Source organism: Phyllobates terribilis, unplaced genomic scaffold (genome assembly GCF_046119375.1).
Source record: "Phyllobates terribilis strain yellow unplaced genomic scaffold, ASM4611937v1 Scaffold_5__5_contigs__length_657084704, whole genome shotgun sequence".
NCBI classification, from domain to species: domain Eukaryota; kingdom Metazoa; phylum Chordata; class Amphibia; order Anura; family Dendrobatidae; genus Phyllobates; species Phyllobates terribilis.
Window position 1 is genome coordinate 537,568,442 of NW_027362765.1, and position 18,961 is coordinate 537,587,402.

The following is an 18,961-nucleotide window of genomic DNA, read 5'->3' on the forward strand; positions in this document are numbered from 1 at the left end:
GAACTGCTCCTGAAGGCAAGGTAGAAGAGGTCACTATAGCAGAGACTCTATCGCTGGCCCAGAAGCAGCAGTGTCGGGAACAACTACAGTGAAATCGGGAGTTGTTCTCAGAGTTGCCAGGGCATACTCGGGTGGTAGAGCATGACGTGCTGACAGAGCCACATGTAAGAGTGAATCTGAAGCCGTATCGGATTCCAGAAGCACGCCGGGAGGTGATCTCCGACGAGGTGAAAAGGATGCTAGACCTCGGGGTGAAAGAGGAGTCAAAGAGTGGGTAGTCGAGCCCAATAATCCTCGTGCCAAAACCCAACGGAGAGTGGCGGTTTTGTAATGACTACTGCCGGATGAATGAGGTGTCCAAGTGTGGCGCGTACCTGATGCCCGTGTCAACGAACTCATCGAGAGGCTTGGACCGGCAAGGTACATCACCACTTGACCTGATGAAGGGCTACTGGCAGATCCCCGTATCCCAGACAGCCAAGGAAAAGACGGTTTTCTCAACACCTGATGGGTGTGTTCAATACAGTCGGATGCCATTGGGACTATGGGACCCCAGCCACCTTCCAGAGGGCTATGGATTGGATCCTAGCCCCACATAAGAAGTATGCCGCAGCCTACCTTGATGACTTTGTAGTCTTTAGCCCAGACTGGGTTAGTCATCTGTCTAAATTACAGGTAATTCTGGATGCTCTAAGGAAGGCGGGATTTACCATAAATCTGGAAAAATGCGCCGTTGGAAAAGAGGAGGCCAAGTACTTGGGCTATGTCATCGGGACAGGCGAAATAAAGCCACAAGTCAATAAAGTGGAGGCAATCCAGACCTGGCCGCTACCGGTGGTTTATCCAAAATTTTGCCATGATGGCCGTGCCACCGACAGATCTCCTAAAAGGCACCAGGTCAACCATGGTGAAGTGGACGGAGGAAACAGAGACCGCATTTCAACTGTTGAAGATAGCACTGTGTAAACAGCCGGTCCTGGTCGCACCAGACTCTCTCAAGAGATAAATGAAGAACATCCCATTCTCTATCTTAGCCGGCAGCTTTCCTCCTGCGAGAAAAACTATGCAATAATAGAAAAGGAGTGTTTAGCCATAAAGTGGGCCATAGATACAATAATATACTACCTACTAGGCCGAAAGATTATGTTGGTGTCAGACCATGCCCCATTGAGATGGTTGAGGGGAAAGAGGGTTAAAAATGCCAGGGTAACTAGATGGCTCTTCAGGACTTCAACTTTCACTTAGAGCATAGGCGCGGGAAGTTACACGGGAACGCTGATGTGCTTTCTAGAATTCCCTGTCTGGTATCGGAAGGTACCCAAACCCTCGGCTTTGGGTCTTTCTCAAAGGTTGAAAGATGCTTTGGCAGTATACGAAACCCCTCAGTCCTTGGAGGCCATACGTCTTGATGGACGCCTTTGGGATAGACGAGTGAGATCACCTTCTCCGGAGCCTTCTTGTCCGGGTTATGTACCTCTGCTGGGGGAGCGGTCTGGCGGTGAACCAGTACTGGGGGAGGTGGAGGAACCCATGCAGTTAGGGAGTGCCTTTACATCATACATTTCCCCGAAGATTCGCAAGAAAAAAGGCATATTTTTTATGGGGGAAAAAAGAGACATTTTATTGGGACCTGTCCTTCAATTCCTAAACAAAAGGATGCTCGATTAACTCTTGGCAGTCTGGTGTTGGATAAGCAAGGGGTGCATTTGTCCCCTACCTACAGTTCCCGGTTTGTCCTGACAGCAGAGGTGGTGCTAGAGAGCAAAACCAAGAAATTTTCTGTGTTTGTTGACAGTGGAGCCTGAGTCAGCATGATTGAGGCTGAGTTTGTGAAAACTCATGGTATTGCTTGCTGTACTTTAGCTAAGCCTATTTCCATCTTCGCCATCAACTCGGCGCCCTTGCACAGAAAGCATTTACTCAGATTGCACGTAATGTAAAACTGAGGGTGTGGTTGATTCATTGTGAAATAATCCCATGCTATGTCCTAGACAGTCTTCCCACCCCAATTGTTTTGGGTCTTCCCTGGCTGGTGAAATATAATCCATTGGTAGATTGGCAAACCGGGGAGATTATTGAATGGGGAGATTACTCCCATGAGAAGATCCGTGTAGTCCTTGATAGGGACAATCTCGAGCACCTGAAGACTCTACAACATTTACTGGGATTTTGATAATATTTACCGGAAATTCATCTAAAATTACTCAGCAATTGTGAAACTCCTTACTGATATGTCTAAGAAGGGGTCTGATTTTTCCAAATGGTCGGATGCCTCCCTCCAGGCTTTTTATTCCTTAAAAAATTATTTTGCCACTGCACCTATACTCAGTCAACCCAATGTTTCCCACCTCTTTATTGTGGAAGTTGATGTGTCAGATGTGGAGGTTGTGGCTGTGTTGTCTCCGGACCCGTCCCCTGGTAAATGGCGTCCATGTACCTTCTTTTCTAAAAAATTGTCTTTGGCTGGGAGAAATCATGACGAGGGTAATAGGGATCTTTTGGCGATCAAATTGGCATTCGAACAATGGCAACACTGTTAATACTGACCTTAAGAACCTGTCATATCTCCAATAAGCTAAATGTCTCCACCCTAGGCAAGCCAGATGGTCCCTGTTTTTTACTAGGCTTAATTTTGTTGTCACTTTTCGCCCAGGGGTCAAAAATGTCAAGGCTGACGCTTTGTCCCGGAGCTTCCCTGGTGGCGGTGACCATGAGAACCCTGCCCCGATATTACAGAAGGGGGTAGTCATTTTGGCATTATATCCTGAACTGGAATGTGAGGTATTGAGGCTCAGGGGGACGCCCCTGCCTCTTGCCCTTCAAGAACGTTATTTGCACCATCTAATCTGCGCCGCAAATTAATTAAGGAACATCATAACTCTATGCTTGCTGGTCATCCAGGTGGTAAGGCAACCGTGGACCTCCTCTCTCGTCGTTTTGGTGGCCGGGATTGCATCGGTATGTATCTGCTTGTAGTATTTGTGCGCGTTCTAAGGTTTTGCATAACCGTTCGTCTGGTACTCTTCTTCAGCTACCGATCCCTAGGAGGCCATGGACACATTTGTCCATGGATTTTATTACTAACCTACCGGTTTCTGCAGGCAAAATGGTGGTTTTGGTGGTTGCAGATAGATTCAGTAAAATGGTTCACTTCGTCGCATTGCCTGCACTTCCAAATGCCAAAACACTTGCTCAGGTGTTCATAAATGAGATTGTGAAGCTTCACGGGGTTCCTTCCAATGTGGTGTCATATCGGGGGACGCAGTTTGTTTCCAAGTTCTGGAAGGCATTCTGTTCTCGACTGGGGGTGCAGCTGTCCTTTTCCTCTGCCTTCCACCCTCGAATGGACAGACTGAGCACATCAATCAGAATTTGGAGACCTACCTCAAGTGTTTCGTCTCCGAAAATCAGGAGGATTGGGCATCTTACTTACCGCTGGCAGAATTTGCCATGGGAGACATGTATAAATGTGTGGCTGACAGAAAACGCTTGCCAGGTCCGGACCTGAATGTGAATGACTTTGTGTGGTTGTCTACCTGGAATATAAGATTGAAAGTTTCTTCTGGGAAGTTGGGACTTAGGTTTATTGGTCCCTATAAAATAACCACCGTCATTAACCCAGCAGCATTTCATCTTGATCTTCCTCAGGCCCTTAAGGTCCACAATGATTTCCACAGGTCCTTAATCAAGAAGTATGTGGAACCTCTTGAGCCCTCACCTCTACCGCCACCCCTAGTAATGGTTGATGGTAATCTGGAGTTTCAGATTTCGAGGATTGTAGATTCTCGTCTCCAACGTCATTCTCTTCAATACTTGGTGCACTGGAAAGGTTATGGTCCAGAGGAGAGGATGTGGATTTCAGCATCAGAGATGAATGCACCCAGGTTGGTTCATTCACACATATTATCCTTAGAAACCTGGGCTTGAGTGTCTGGAGGCCACTCGTAGAGGGGGGGTACTGTCATGGGTATATCAGATGTGACAAACAGTCGCCCTGCAGTTGGTTGCAGAAGATCTCTTTGTTTGGCATTACAGACACCTTCTTAGCTGTTTCTCTCTAGGACCCAGTGGCTAGCTCCTTCCTGCGGTCTCTGTTTCCTCCGTCCACTTCACCATGGTTGACCTGGTGCCTTTTAGGAGATCTGGCCTGGGTGTTTAAATAGTTTCACTTTGCAGCAGGAGGGTTCCGGTGATGCTCATATGTTTCCTTGTAAATTCTTGGAGCTCTCAGACTGCTATCTTCCTCTGTGGTGCTAGGAGGATGCTTGGAGTTATCTCTCTGAAATCCGCTAAAACTAAGCTACTTTCCCCTGTGTTTGTCTCCCTTGTTGTCTTTAGTTGTTAGTGGGGATCGACTAGTGTTCATTCCCCTTTCCCTATCCAGGGCGAGGCGCTAGGGAAATACAGGGTTTAGGTTCGCCTGCGATGATTGGTGAGGAACCAATATAGAGATGCTAGTGGAGACAGGGTGATATTAGATCAGTCTAGGAGGTCTCCATTCCCCCCTTTCCATAGAGTCTGGGCTCCCCTTACCCCTTCCTTTTGTGTTTCACTTAGTCTTTCACACACCTTGCGTGACACATGTGTATACACACAAATAGCACACACATATGTACACATACACTTAACACACATGCATGCATACATCAAGCACACACACATATGTATACACACACATAGCACATGTATATATACACAGAGCACATACACATCAACACAAATATATATCTATAATATGTTTATATATATATATATATATATATATATATAAATATATATATGTATATGTTCACACAGAGCACTCACACATACACATGCAGAGCACATTCATACACATATATGTCTTCATAGATATATTCCACCAAGGGTCTATTCACTCTAGGCTAAACCACATACACAGAGACACACACATGTCCATTCACATCATTGAGCTGTCTGTATCATACAAGACGGTTCCTCCAGATGCGCTTATACTCTGACCAAGAGATGAGGATTCTGCCCACAGGACTCCTTATATTAGTTAAGAATTACCTAAAAATATTTAATAAAATAGGTTTTACAGATTATCAGTCAGTAAAAAGATTGGTTTCATAGGATCATCTACTTAAAGTAAGTTAAATTTTAATTATTAAGCACCAACCTGGTGTTCCAAAATCCTTATCACTCCTCCCTACGGAGTCACTAGGTTGGTCACTAGTGGAAATGTTGAACTTAATGCCTTTTAAGTTCTGCCTGATAACTGTCTACACATTTAGGAATTAAGAAGTTACCCTAACAACATTTTATAGATATTAAATGCTATTATATGGCTATTACAAGATTTTACTCCTTCACCCAGTGATGATTTTCCGTTTTTTTGCCATAATTTTTTTTATTTTTCTTTCCACATAACTGTATGATGGCTCGCTTTTTATGGGACAAGTTGTACTTTTGAATGACATCATTCATTCTATCACATAGTTTACTGGAAAATGAGAAAACAATTTCAGGTGAGTTGAAATTGCAAAAAAAGTGCAATTCCACAATTGTTTGAGTTTTTTTATATACAATGTCCACTATATTGTAAAAATGACCTGGTAATATTATTCTCCAGGTCAGTACGAGTATGCAGATGTCAAACACGCATAGTTTTTTTTCATTTAAGAGGTGTAAAAAAATTGCTTTTGTCGCCATTTTTTTTAGTTTTCAGGATTTGGGGCTGTGTGAACGCTTATTTTTTGCACCCTAAGCTGAAGTTTTTACTGATACCATTTTTGGGCTGATAAGATGTTTTAATCTCCTCTTATTGCATGTTATTGGAATGTTGCAGCAACCAAAAAAGCGTAATTCTGGCGTTTTTTTTTCTTGTTTCTTGTTACGCTGTTTACCGATCGGATTGATTTACTTTATGTTTTGATAGATCGAACTTGTACGAATGTAGCGATACTAAATATTTGTAGTTTTTATTTTTTTCAATTGTTTTAATGCTATTATCAGTGTAGCTCCTGGTGTACAGGCTGGGTCCCCCAAGGGTGTGGGGGTCCTAGGCAATTGCCCATTTTTAATCTCCGGCCCTGTGTAAAACTGGGAGCCAAACTACCCTCATATCATGCCAGTTTTTATCTCTATAAATTTTTAAAGGGAATCTGTCACCACATTTGACCCATCTAAACTATTAATATGGGCATAGAGGTTATAGACTGCTGAAGAGAGTGATACCTGTACTCCTCATATCAGATGCCTTTATTGCTGATAAATCATCTTTTATCACTTTATATAAATGACCTCTTCCAAACTCTTGGGAAGATGTTGCCTGGAAGAGACCTCTGCCTCTAATGACGCGGATGACAAGTGGGTGTAGAGCAAGGCTGCCCCCTCTGGCCGGGGGTATGTATAACTCGTACATACTCTCCAGTCCTGTCTCTGAAACCGCTGAATTCCCTGCAGTGTGTGTACGCTGGAGGGAATTATAAAGCTGCAGTCACACAAAGTGACTGCAGACTAATCACTTTTGACGGGACAACCCCTTTTATAGTTTAGATAGATAAATTGTGGTGACACATTCCCTTTAAGTCAATGACTGAATATTGAAAGTAAGAAAAAAATGAAAACATTATAAATAAAACACTATAAATAGGCAATGATCTGTGGCCCTGAATTTTCAAATGTGTCCAACTCCATAGAGTTCAAATTGTATGGAATAGGATTAGGATTTATTGATCTGTCATAATCTGAAATCACCGCGGGTTGAATCGCATTGCCTAAAATTATTTTTGATTCTATAGATCTGACTCCAGGTCCCAGACCAGCAGGAAGAGGAGACGTGAGATATTTTTAATTATCTGTGATAATGTTCTACATAAAACTCTTTGGAAGTGTTAGGCTGAAGTGTCTATGCATTCTTTAAAGGAGAATGAATAAACAGGCTTGTAAAAGAGTTTAATAGGAAATGAATCTATTCTAATAAACAAGTTGAAGGCTTTGGCATATGCCCACAGAGATTTGTGACTACTAATGTTGCCTTAAAACATTGACAAAATGAGAGGATCATTAACAAGCTCGGGGCATGGCTGAGAAATCACATTAGTGAGAGCTGGATGCTGTTTGATTATGAATATGTGGCTTTTAATGCAGTGATCCATCCTTTGATGTTGGGAATGAATTGGGGCACTGTCATTGTAAGTGTGAAAATCGTTTTATGAGAATGACAGTTGACAAGCAGCAATGCAGACAATATATACAGTGGCTGCGAGTCGCATTCATTTCTAGACAGCATGAATATCGCATTGTACTACACAAAGAAGCCTCTGCCTTCACTAGCTCAACATGGCTCTTTCCACAAATAATTCATCTTTCAAAACCCAATTATTAACTAATTATATTATATCAAAATTTATACAGATATGTAAAAATATTTCACAACATACAACCACTATTCATAAAGGTTTTATTACAAGACCAAATATTCTTTCTGAAAAAGTTACTTCCCTCAAATTTAACTATAGACAGTTAAAAAAAATATTTCCAAGTTAATACTAACCTCTTCAAGATTGGGCAAAATTTCATTTTACTATTTTCCAGCTCTTTTCCATAGAAATAGCCGTATTAGGGGTAGATTTTTGCACGACAAGTTGTACTGTAGCTGCGAATGATGCCATTCACTTCAAAATTTCAAGTGCAGTGAAATGAAGAAAATATTTTAATTCCGCCATTGTTTTGAGGGTTTTGTTTTTACGTCATTCATACAGTATAAAAAATGACCAGGTTAGTACGATTATATTGACACCAAACTTGTATAGTTATAATTTCGTTCTAGCGGTAAAACAATTCAGGTTCGTGATGCCATTTTTTGAGACCCATCTTTTTTTTATTTTTGCCATCGATGGAGCTTGGTGAGGACTTGGTTTCAGCTTACCATCTGGAACTTTTTTTTATGCTATTTTGGAGTACATCTGATGCTTTGATCACTTTTTATTGCATATTTTGTGAGGAATATGACAAAAAAATGCAACGCTGGTGTTTCAATTCTTTTTTCTTTTTTTTTCATTTAACATATGGTTTAAACAATTATATATTTTGATAGATTGAACTTTTACAGAGACCAAATATTTTTTATATATTTACATATTATTTTTATATACACTGCTCAAAAAAATAAAGGGAACACTCAAATAACACATCCTAGATCTGAAAGAATGAAATATTCTCATTGAATACTTTGTTCTGTACAAAGTTGAATGTGCTGACAACAAAATCACACAAAAATCATCAATGGAAATCAAATTTATTAACCAATGGAGGCCTGGATTTGGAGTCACCCCCAAAATGAAAGTGGAAAATTAAAGTGGAAAATTAAAGTGGAAAAACACACTGCAGGCTGATCCAACTTTGATGTAATGTCCTTAAAACAAATCAAAATGAGGCTCAGTATTGTGTGTGGCCTCCACGTGCCTGTATGACCTCCTTACAACGTCTGGGCATGCTCCTGATGAGGTTGCGGATGGTCTCCTGTGGGATCTCCTCCCAGACCTGGACTAAAGCATCTGCCAACTCCTGGACAGTCTGTGGTGCAACGTGATGGACGTTGGTGGGTGGAGCGAGACATGATGTCCCAGATGTGCTCAATCGGATTCAGGTTAGGGGAACGGGCGGGCCAGTCCATAGCTTCAATGCCTTCATCTTGCAGGAACTGCTGACACACTCCAGCCACATGAGGTCTGGCATTGTCCTGCATTAGGAGGAACCCAGAGCCAACCGCACCAGCATATGGTCTCAAAATGGGTCTGAGGATCTCATCTCGGTACATAATGGCAGTCAGGCTACCTCTTGCGAGCACATGGAGGGCTGTGCGGCCCTCCAAAGAAATGCCACCCACACCATTACTGACCAACTGCCAAACCGGTCATGTTGAAGGATGTTGCAAGCAGCAGATCACTCTCCACAGTGTCTCCAGACTCTGTCACGTCCGTCACATGTGCTCAGTGTGAACCTGCTTTCATCTGTGAAGAGCACAGGACGCCAGTGTATACTTTGCCAATCCTGGTGTTCTGTGGCAAATGCCAAGCGTCTTGCAAGGTGTTGGGCTGTGAGCACAACCCGCATCTGTGGACGTCGGGCCCTCATACCATCCTTTTATATCTTTTTACATTATCTTTTAATCCCGTTATGGAACTTGAACATGAAATCACTTGATCGCCTATTGTAGCATATGCAGTAGCTAAATTGCCCTTCTCCCATGATGCCCAGCCAAAGGCTAAACATGTGCTTTCATTGGGCAAAGGGAGAAAAAAGAGCTATGAGGCTCCAGAGGGCTCCTATCTAGTGGCAAAAAAGGGATATCTTTTCAAATTCAAACTGTCCCATCCTTCACTCCCCAAATATCTTCTGTCAGGGAGAGTCCGGAGGCCAACGTACACTACAGATGGTTAGCTGAACCCATCAAACTCAGCATGTTTAGCCAGCTTTACTCTTATATGCATGGGCCCATAAATTGGGCTCACTTGAAATACAGATAGTCCAGTTATTACTTCTATAGAACAAACTAATATGAACCCTCATTAAAATAACCTAAATAATTATTTGATCTAAACTAAGCACCAAAATATGCTTCAGAAGAACAACAACAGATACAGTCTGTGAATGTTATTTCATCATAGTAAATTTTAAGTGGTGGAAGCAAGTAGTTAAATGCTTCTTCAACAATTATGGTCTAGGGATTTCATACTGTATTATGAATTTGCATTACATTGGTTTGCATTATTGCTGTTTAGAAGGACATAGAAAGAGGAAATAGCAAAGTTTTGATTGATTTAATAAGCTGCTATTACTTGCCCTTAAATTTTCATTATTCGGATTGACCAGTTTACAGAGTTGGAGAGGTAACACACAGGGATGTATTTGTGGTATGAATCTGTAATATTACTACTTTGGTATTTTATAGGAGAATTACTTCCAAGGGACTCCATTCAGTGACAGAACACTAGTTATAAGTTCTTAATATGGACCTGTATTCATTCTGCATCGTGTAATCATTAGTGATGAGTGAGCACTAGTGATGAGCGAGCATGCTCGCCACTGCTCGGTACTCGCCCGAGTATCTCAGTACTCGAGATGCTCGGAGCTCGCCGAGTACTTTCGAGATGCTCGGGCTGGAGCTCGGGTCCCTGTCCTGCATGTCGGGTGCTATTTAGAGCAACAATCATGCAGGGATTGTCTGCCACTCACTGTAATGCCACAGCCATGGTGGTTGTGGCATTACAGTGGTTGCCCAAATCGATGGGAACAGTGCTCACAGTGAAACATGAAAAGCTGGCAATTCAGCAGCGGCATACACCGGTACCCGACAATTTAGAATAGAAAGAATAGAGCATCACACATAGATTAGATAAATAGAAACATGTCAGTCACATATATAATAAGTATAGTGACAGTGTTGGTTACTGTACTTGTCATTTAGTGTTAAAATAAAGGATTTATTAAAAAAAAATAATAGTATTTTCATGCACCCGTCTCTTTAAAAAAGCCGGCCGGCAATTCATCATCGGTACCCGACAATTTAGAACAGAAAGAATAGAGCATCACACATACATTAGATAGACAGAAACATGTCAGTCACATATATAATAAGTACAGTGACAGTGCTGGTTACTATACTTGCCATTTAGTGTTAAAATAAAGGATTTATTTAAAAAAAAAATTGGCGTGGGGTTCCCCGTAATTTTAGTCTCTAGCGGAGGTTAAGCAGACAGCTGGGGCAGATGTTTGAAACCTGGGAATGGGGTAATACCCACTGAGCTTCCCAGGTTACTAATATCATCCCCCAGCAGAATACCTAGCCTTTACTAGCTATTAAAATGGGGGACCCAAAAAAAAATGATGTGGGGTCCCCCTATTTTAATAACTAGCAAAGGCTAGGCAGACAGCTTGGGGCTGATATTAATAGTCCAGGAAGGGCTCTGCAGTGTCTCTGAAGGATGACAAGCTGGATGGCAGCGCTCTGCTGCGATCCAGCCTGTCATCTCAATGCCATCCCAGCATGGGAGAATTCTCCTGCTCAAGCGGTGACCGCAGGAGAATTCTCCCACGCTGTCAGTGGCGTGCATGAGGTGAGCTGAGTTCATTGGACATGAACTCGGCTCATCTGGATGCCGTCACAGCCAGGCACTGAGGAGCTTCACTGAGGAGCTTCTCAGTGTCTGCGGCATGGCAAGCTGGATGGCAGTGTTCTGCTGCGCTCCAGCCTGTCATGTTAATGTAGCAGAGCTGAAGCTGTCCTGGGAACCATGGAAAGGTAAGGATGAGGTTGGTTTATTATTTTATTTTTATTGCAGGAGATCGTTGGCTTCAGCTGGAATGGGCGATACGGTAAGTAGGGTTTAATTTAGAACATTAAAGGAACGTGTCTTTATTTCAATTAAAGGACTTTATTCTGGGTGTTTGTGTTTTTTTTTAACTTTGACTATGGGGTTAGTAATGGGGGTGTCTTATAGACGCCTCTCCATTACTAACCTGGGCTTGATGTCAGCTGGTATTATAAGCTGACATCAACCCCAAACCTATTACCCCACTGCCACCGCTACAGGGCAGTGGGAAGAGCGAGGCTAAGTGCCAGAATTGGCGCATCCTCTGGATGCGCTATTTCTGGGGCGGCGGACGGCTGATGTTTCTAGCCTGGGAGGGGGCTAATATTCATGGCACCCTTCCTGGGCTATTAATATCAGCCCCCAGCTGTCTGCCTAGCATTTGCTAGCTATTAAAATGACCCCACGTCATTTTTTTTGGGTCCCCCATTTTAATAGCTAGTAAAGGCTAGGTATTCAGCTGGGGGCTGATATTAGTAGCCTGTGAAGCTCAGTGGGTATTACCCCCTTCCCAGGCTTCAAACATCTGCTCCAGCCATCTGCTTAACCTCCGCTAGAGACTAAAATTACGGGGAACCCCACGCCAATTCTTTTTTTAATAAATCCTTTATTTTAACACTAAATGACAAGTACAGTAACCAACACTGTCACTGTACTTATTATATATATGACTGACATGTTTCTATCTCTCTAATCTATGTGTGATGCTCTATTCTTTCTGTTCTAAATTGTCGGGTACCGATGATGAATTGCCAGCCGGCTTTTTTAAAGAGACGGTTGCATGAAAACACTATTATTTTTTTTTTAATAAATCCTTTATTTTAGCACTAAATGACAAGTACAGTAACCAACACTGTCACTATACTTATTATATATGTGACTGACATGTTTCTATCTATCTAATCTATGTGTGATGCTCTATTCTTTCTGTTCTAAATTGTCGGGTATCGGTGTATGCCGCTGATGAATTACTGGCCGGCTTTTTTAAAGAGAAGAGTGCATGAAAATCGGAGGGCACTAGTGTGTTCCAAGTGCCTTACTATGTTTTTCATGCACCCTCCTATATACCCTGCCTGCCTGTCTGCCTATATATTCTGCCTGCCTGACGCTTAATTAAGCACTGTTCCCATCGATTTTGGCAATTTTTGACCTTCTGCAGACCGCCGGGAGGGACCGCCAGAAAAATGCTCGAGTTTCCCATAGACTTACATTTGGCTCATTGCTCAGGTTGAGCATCCGAGTATTCCAATGTGCTCGACCCGAGCTTCGAGCACCCGAGCATTTTAGTGCTCGCTCATCACTAGTGAGCACTAAAATGCTCTGGTGCTCTTTGCTCGGGTCGAGGAAATCGTAACGCTCGGGTGCTCGACCCGAGCAATGAGCCCAATGTAATCAATTGGAAACTCGAGCATTTTTCCGGTGACCCCTACCCGAAGGTCTGGAGGGGGCCTAAAAATTGGCCAAATCGATGGGAACAGTGCTAAAATTACATGGGAACAGCATGGGGAAGACCCCTTGAAGCATCTCTGACTCCCAAGTCACTGCTGTGAACATTGTTGTCATAGTATTATGTGGCGCCCCTGAGGGTTCGACCGCCACAGGGATGCTGCACCTCTTCAATGGGGTGTGGTATCCCTCCTTCGAGGTAAAAACGGTGCAATGGTCAGGACCCCACCTCTACATCCAACACCACACTTCACCCACCAATAGGGGGGGGCTAATAGGCACCAGTGTGCTGCCCCTCCCGGGATAATGGGAGACTGGGGAACCAAAAGATAGGGGGAACCATGTAGAGGGTGAGGGTGGAGGACGCACATTTAGGTTACACTTAATAATTCATATTTAATAAACAGCCATCTTGGGCACATGGTCTTTTGATTGTGATCTTCATCACTGAACGTGGCTTTCTGTGTGAACCTGAAGATGATGGAGACACGGTCCTCGTACTCTGGCCTTGAGTCGAGGAGCGGGTTTGAGTGAACGGCTGTCTCATCCCGGTCAAGGTCCATGCCCAAGAAGGCCTGGAGCTTAGGAGTGAAGCCCCATCGCAAAAGGATGCAAGGGGGATGCAGACGGAGCGGTATACGCCACCTGTCCTCGCTATTCTGGCCTAGTCAGAGGGATTCCGGCTGCAAGAGGGGTACCGGTCCCCGACACCTGACTTTGCTACTCTACGTCAGGGAAGCCCGGCAGGCACAGAGGATCCCACCGGGTAACGGAAGGAGCGAAGTCGCCACCTGTACCCTTGTTCTGAGCGTAGTCCAGAGGGAGACCCGGCCTTTCTACACACACACAGACAGGAGAGGACTCAGTCTGAAGTCTAGGAACACTCTGGTGCGGGGTCCTGATTAAGCACTTGAATTACTCAGAGGTTGTCGGACCCCCGTTCCTGGCGACCACAGAACTCCGTGAGGAGCAGGGAGAAGCCATGCAGCTGCATGCTCTACCGTGAGTAAAAACCCTGGAAGTCAACCCCTATGGCCTCTGGACTCTTTATTTCTGCATCGCACAGCACCAGACCTCCTCCACTACGACTCCCTCCATCCTCGTCTCTGCCCTGAGGCCCTGCTCCGCCTGTGGGGAGTAGTATCAACGTCAGCTGCCACAACATCCCGCCTCAGAGGACAGCAGCAGGGCTGGTGGCCTTCACCAGGTACCTCAGGTGGCGTAGTCGATAGCAACCACTCAACCCTGATAGCCCGTACCACCCTTTTTAATGTGACGGCCCTGGGCACGGAACGGTTCCAGGCCACGGCTACAACCCCACCAAATATCTCACCCGGCTCCGAGTATCCCCCCATCTTCCCAGGGTAGGGCTACGAGCGTCACACAATTATGCCACTTTAACGGACTCACAATAAAACATATAAAAACGAAGCCAAAATGGATTTTCCTGGAAAAATGTCAAGGAACATTCTTTCCAGAGTAATGGCTTGTATATAAAGCAAAATAAATAATAAAAAACAAAAATGCTCCTAGTCCACACCTTGGGCTATGTTCACATGTAGCGTTTTTGATGCGTCTTTACACTTTTGCATTGCTTTTAACGGTGAAAAATACATTCACCGGTAAATGTAATTTTAACATTTTCCTACCTTATTTGGTCATGTGGTGTGTGATACATAATCAGACACATCTATACAGTGCTGAAATGACATGGAAACAGCAAGATTAAACTGTGCCTACTGAGGGAGCATAATAAGCACCCAAATCATGTCAACCTAGCTTCCTGTTCCACTTTCTAGAGGGCCGAGGAATACCACAGTTGAAGCCAGATCAGTGTGAAAAGGTTGTTGGTTGGATAGCAGGTAAATAGATAATGCTTACAGTCAGTTTGCAACCACCACAACCACCCTGTCTTACACACGGTCCAGTCTCACTAGCCGTGCGTCTGGACCACATTATTATTATTATTATTATTATTATTATTATTATAGCTCAATTTATTCTATTGCACTTTAAATGTGAAAAAGGGGTATACATAGCAAAAACAATTAGAAGTGTCTCGAATAAAAATGTGACAGCGACTGGTACAGGAGGAGAGAGGACCCTGCCTGTGAGGGCTCACAGTCTAAAAGGGATGGATGAGGATATGTGACACCCCAGGGGTCTGGTTGCCACAGTAATAGAGATATTACGTCTGAGAGCAGGTGGGAGGTCTCCTGGTCAGGAATCCTATGCATGCCACACCTCCTGCCCAGTCCTGGGAGGGGAAGAACTTCCCCTATATAAAACTGGGGCTGAGGCAGGGTTAGAGAAAAAAGAGTAGAGTTGAGAAGAAGAGAAGCAGCTATAGGAAAGAGAGATCAGGAGCTCTGGGGAAGTCGTGCTAAAAGGAATCAGGGGCTGGCAGCTGTAGAGCTCGCCCTGATTGAAGAGTTACCACCGGACTCGGAGTCCGAGGCTGTGGGGGCTAATCCTTACCCAGCAGCAGAAACCGACTGGCAGGGGATTTCAGGTCCTCTGGCCAAGAAACCCGAAGGCACGGTCACACGCGTGGGACCAGCACCGCCGTCGTGGAGCGGAAGCCACTAGAAGGCCCCGAGTCACCGGCCATACGGGTGAGCACCACACGGTACACTCAGGGACGTGGGCTACTTTTACCCGCCTCTAGCAAGGTAGCCAGAAGAGTACAATTAGTTGGGGAGGCCTACAACTCCGCCTGGCCAGGGGAAATCCCATCTGCTCAAAGACTGACCAGGCCCCGATCGCTAGCCAGTACTCCGGGAGGGTCTATCTTTATCACCAGTAAAGACCCTGAACTACACCGCATCGTCTCTGAGTGGTTCCTGCTACCCCCATCATCCACGTCGGCTGCCCTGAGGCCATACCCCTCCCGTTGGGGGTTATACCATCTACGCTGCACAATCGTACCACCGGCCTCAGCGGTCTGCCCTGCAGCGGCAGCTCCATAGCTGCATTCAACGGGTGGCGTAGTCGTCCAACATCTACTGCTAATACTCAGCCACACAGTTTGACTCCCTGGGCACGGACCGGGTCACCGCCACGAGACTACTACCCCCAACAGACCCGGCTCCGGGTAGTCCTCGCGTGCGCAACGCTACACCAAGTAGGCCCAGGGGCGCGTCAGATACATTAGGTGAGAATAGAGCTGGTCTTGCAGCGATACGGTGGAGCAGTGGTTACTGCAGGTTGTAGGATTGTCTGAAGAGGTAGGTCTTCAGGTTCCTTTTGAAGGTTTCCACGGAAGGCGAGGGCCTGATATGTTGGGGTAGAGAGTTCCAGAGTAGAGGGGATGCACGGGAGAAATCTTGTATGCGATTGTGGGAAGAGCAGATAAGAGGGGAGTGGAGAAGGAGATCTTGTGAAGATCAGAGGTTGCCTGTGAAGCCAGTGAAGGGATTCACAGAGAAGAGAGGCTGGGGAATTGTGGGGGACAGGTGGATTAGTCGGGCAGCAGAGTTTAGGATAGATCGGAGGGGTGCGAGAGTGTTAGAAGGGAGGCCACAGAGCAGGAGGTTGCAGTAGTCGAGGCGGGAGATGATGAGGGCATGCACAATTGTTTTTGCAGATTCTTGTTTGAGGAATGTGCGGATATGAGAGATTTTTTTTATTTAGAGTCGGCATATTCCCCACCCTGATTCTTCTACCTCCCACCATGCCGAGTGCTCGGAGGCAACTGATCCCACACTTGGACACTACGAAGAGCTGTTTTGTTCATATTTCCATTTATAGATTCTGGCCTCCTGCTTGGTCCGCTTCAACCGGGGCAACAGCAGATCGCATGTAGCAATGCCCAAATATTTCAGCAGCCAAGGTCACACAAAGGTGATGGTGGGAAAGTACAATTACTGTCGCAAAAGGTGGATGATGATGAGACACAATTGCCAGAAAGTCAAGAGGAGGACCCGGGTACAGATGTGTAAGGCGAGGTGGTGGACGATGAAGTCACTGAGTCAACCTGGTAAGGTGACATGCATAGTGAGGACAGCAGCACAGAGGGAGAGGGAGGCATAACACCATAATAGGCAGGAAGAAGCAGTGGGGTGGCCACATACATAAGGTGGGCAACTGTTCCTCAATACACCAATACCAGGGAAGTTGCCAGTCCAACTGCTTGGTGTTCCCGAGTCTGGCTCTTTTTTAAAAACTGTCCAGTTAACACCAAAAAGGCCATTTACAACATCTGCCATGCCAGCATCAGCAGAGGCAGCAAAACTACCAGCCTGACCACCACCAGCATGCTCAGTTACATGACAGCAAACCACCCGACTAGGTGGGCCGAACGTCAGGGTCCAGAAATAGTGTCTGTGGGTGACACCACTGCCTCTTCCCCTGTTGTTCATGCACGCCAAGCCTCCATCCATAATGCAAGCAAAGATGCCTCCCACCCTGCACTTGTTGTTCCACTCTTGCAACCATTACCGTCACCATCCACTTCCATGTCCCAGCGTAGCTTTCAGTTGTCCCTACCCCAGTCCTTGGAACACAAGCGCAAATGAGCAGCCAATACCAACAGGCCACACTATTAAACTCACACATTTCTCAAATGATTGCACTTGAAATGTCGAATTTTAGGCTCGTGGAGACGGAATCTTTCCGCAACCTGATGGCTGCAGTCATCTCTCGGTACTCGGTCCCCAGCCGCCACTATTTTTCCTGGTGTGCCGTCCCCACATTACACGAGCACGTGTCCCAGAGCATTAGCAGTGCCCTCAACAGCGCAATTACTGGGAAGGTCAACCTAAGCACGGACACATGGACAAGTGCTTGAGGCCAGGGACGATACATCTCGCTGACGGCACACTGGGTTAATATAGTGGAAGCCGGGACACAGTCGGACCCTGGGACACGTCCTCCCGATGCCGAGGATTGCAGGCCCTGGGTCAATCAGGGTTGCCCCCGCATTCTACAGCCCCTGCACCTCCTTACAATGGTAACATTTTTTAATGAGGACCTCCTGTACATCTCTTAAAGGGGGTATTGGAGTGCATTAATTTTTTTGGCAGCCCTTGCAGTCACTGCATGGACATTACCACTATAGGAGACCCTGTCCTTAACAATGGTAACAATTTTTTTTTACTGAGGACCTCCTGTACTTCAAAGGGTTATTTGAGTTCGTCCAATTTTTTGGCAGCCCTTGCAGTCGCAGCATGGGCATAACCACTATAGGAGACCCAATCCTTTATAATGGAAACATTTTTTTTACTAAAGCCCTCCTTTATGTCTCTTCAAAGATGTATTGGGGTTTTTCCAAAATTTGGGCAGTCCTTGCAGTCACTGCATACATAATAACAGTATAGGACACCCGCTCCTTAATAATGGGAAATTATTTTTTTAAATGTCGTCCTCCTCTATGTCTGTTCAAAGGTGTATTGGGGTTTTTCCAAAATTTGGTCAGGACTTGCAGTCACTGCATACGCAATAACAGTATAGGAGACCCGCTCCTTAATAATGGAAAATTCTTTTTTAAATGAGGCCCTCCTCTATGTCTGTTTAAAGGTGTATTGGGATTGTTCCAAAATTTGGGCAGGCCTTGCAGTCACTGCATACGTAATAAAAGTATAGGACACCCGCTCCTTAATAATGGGAAATTATTTTTTTTAAATGTTGTCCTCCTCTATGTCTGTTCAAAGGAATATTGTTTTTTTTCCAAAATTTTGTCAGGACTTGCAATCACTGCATACACAATAACAGTATAGGAGACCCCCTCCTTAATAATGGGAAATTATTTTTTTAAATGAGGCCCTCTTCTATGTCTGTTCAAAGGTGTATTGGGATTTTTCCAAAATTTGGGCAGGCCTTGCAGTCACTGCATACACAATAACAGTATAGCACACCCGCCCCTTTATAATGGGAAATTATTTTTTTAAATGAGGCCCTCCTCTCTTTCTGTTCAAAGGTATATTGGGGTTTTTCCAAAATTTGGGCAGGACTTGCAGTCACTGCATACGCAATAACAGTATAGGAGAACCACGCCTATATAGTGAGAACATTTTTTTAACTGAGGCACTCCTCTATGTGTCTTCAAATTGGTATTGGGTTTTTTCCAAAATTTGGGCAGGCCTTGAAGGCATTGCATACTCAATAACAGTATAGGGAATCCACTCCTTAATAATGGGAACAACAAAGCATAGCCAGCTGATGGCCCTCTAACAATA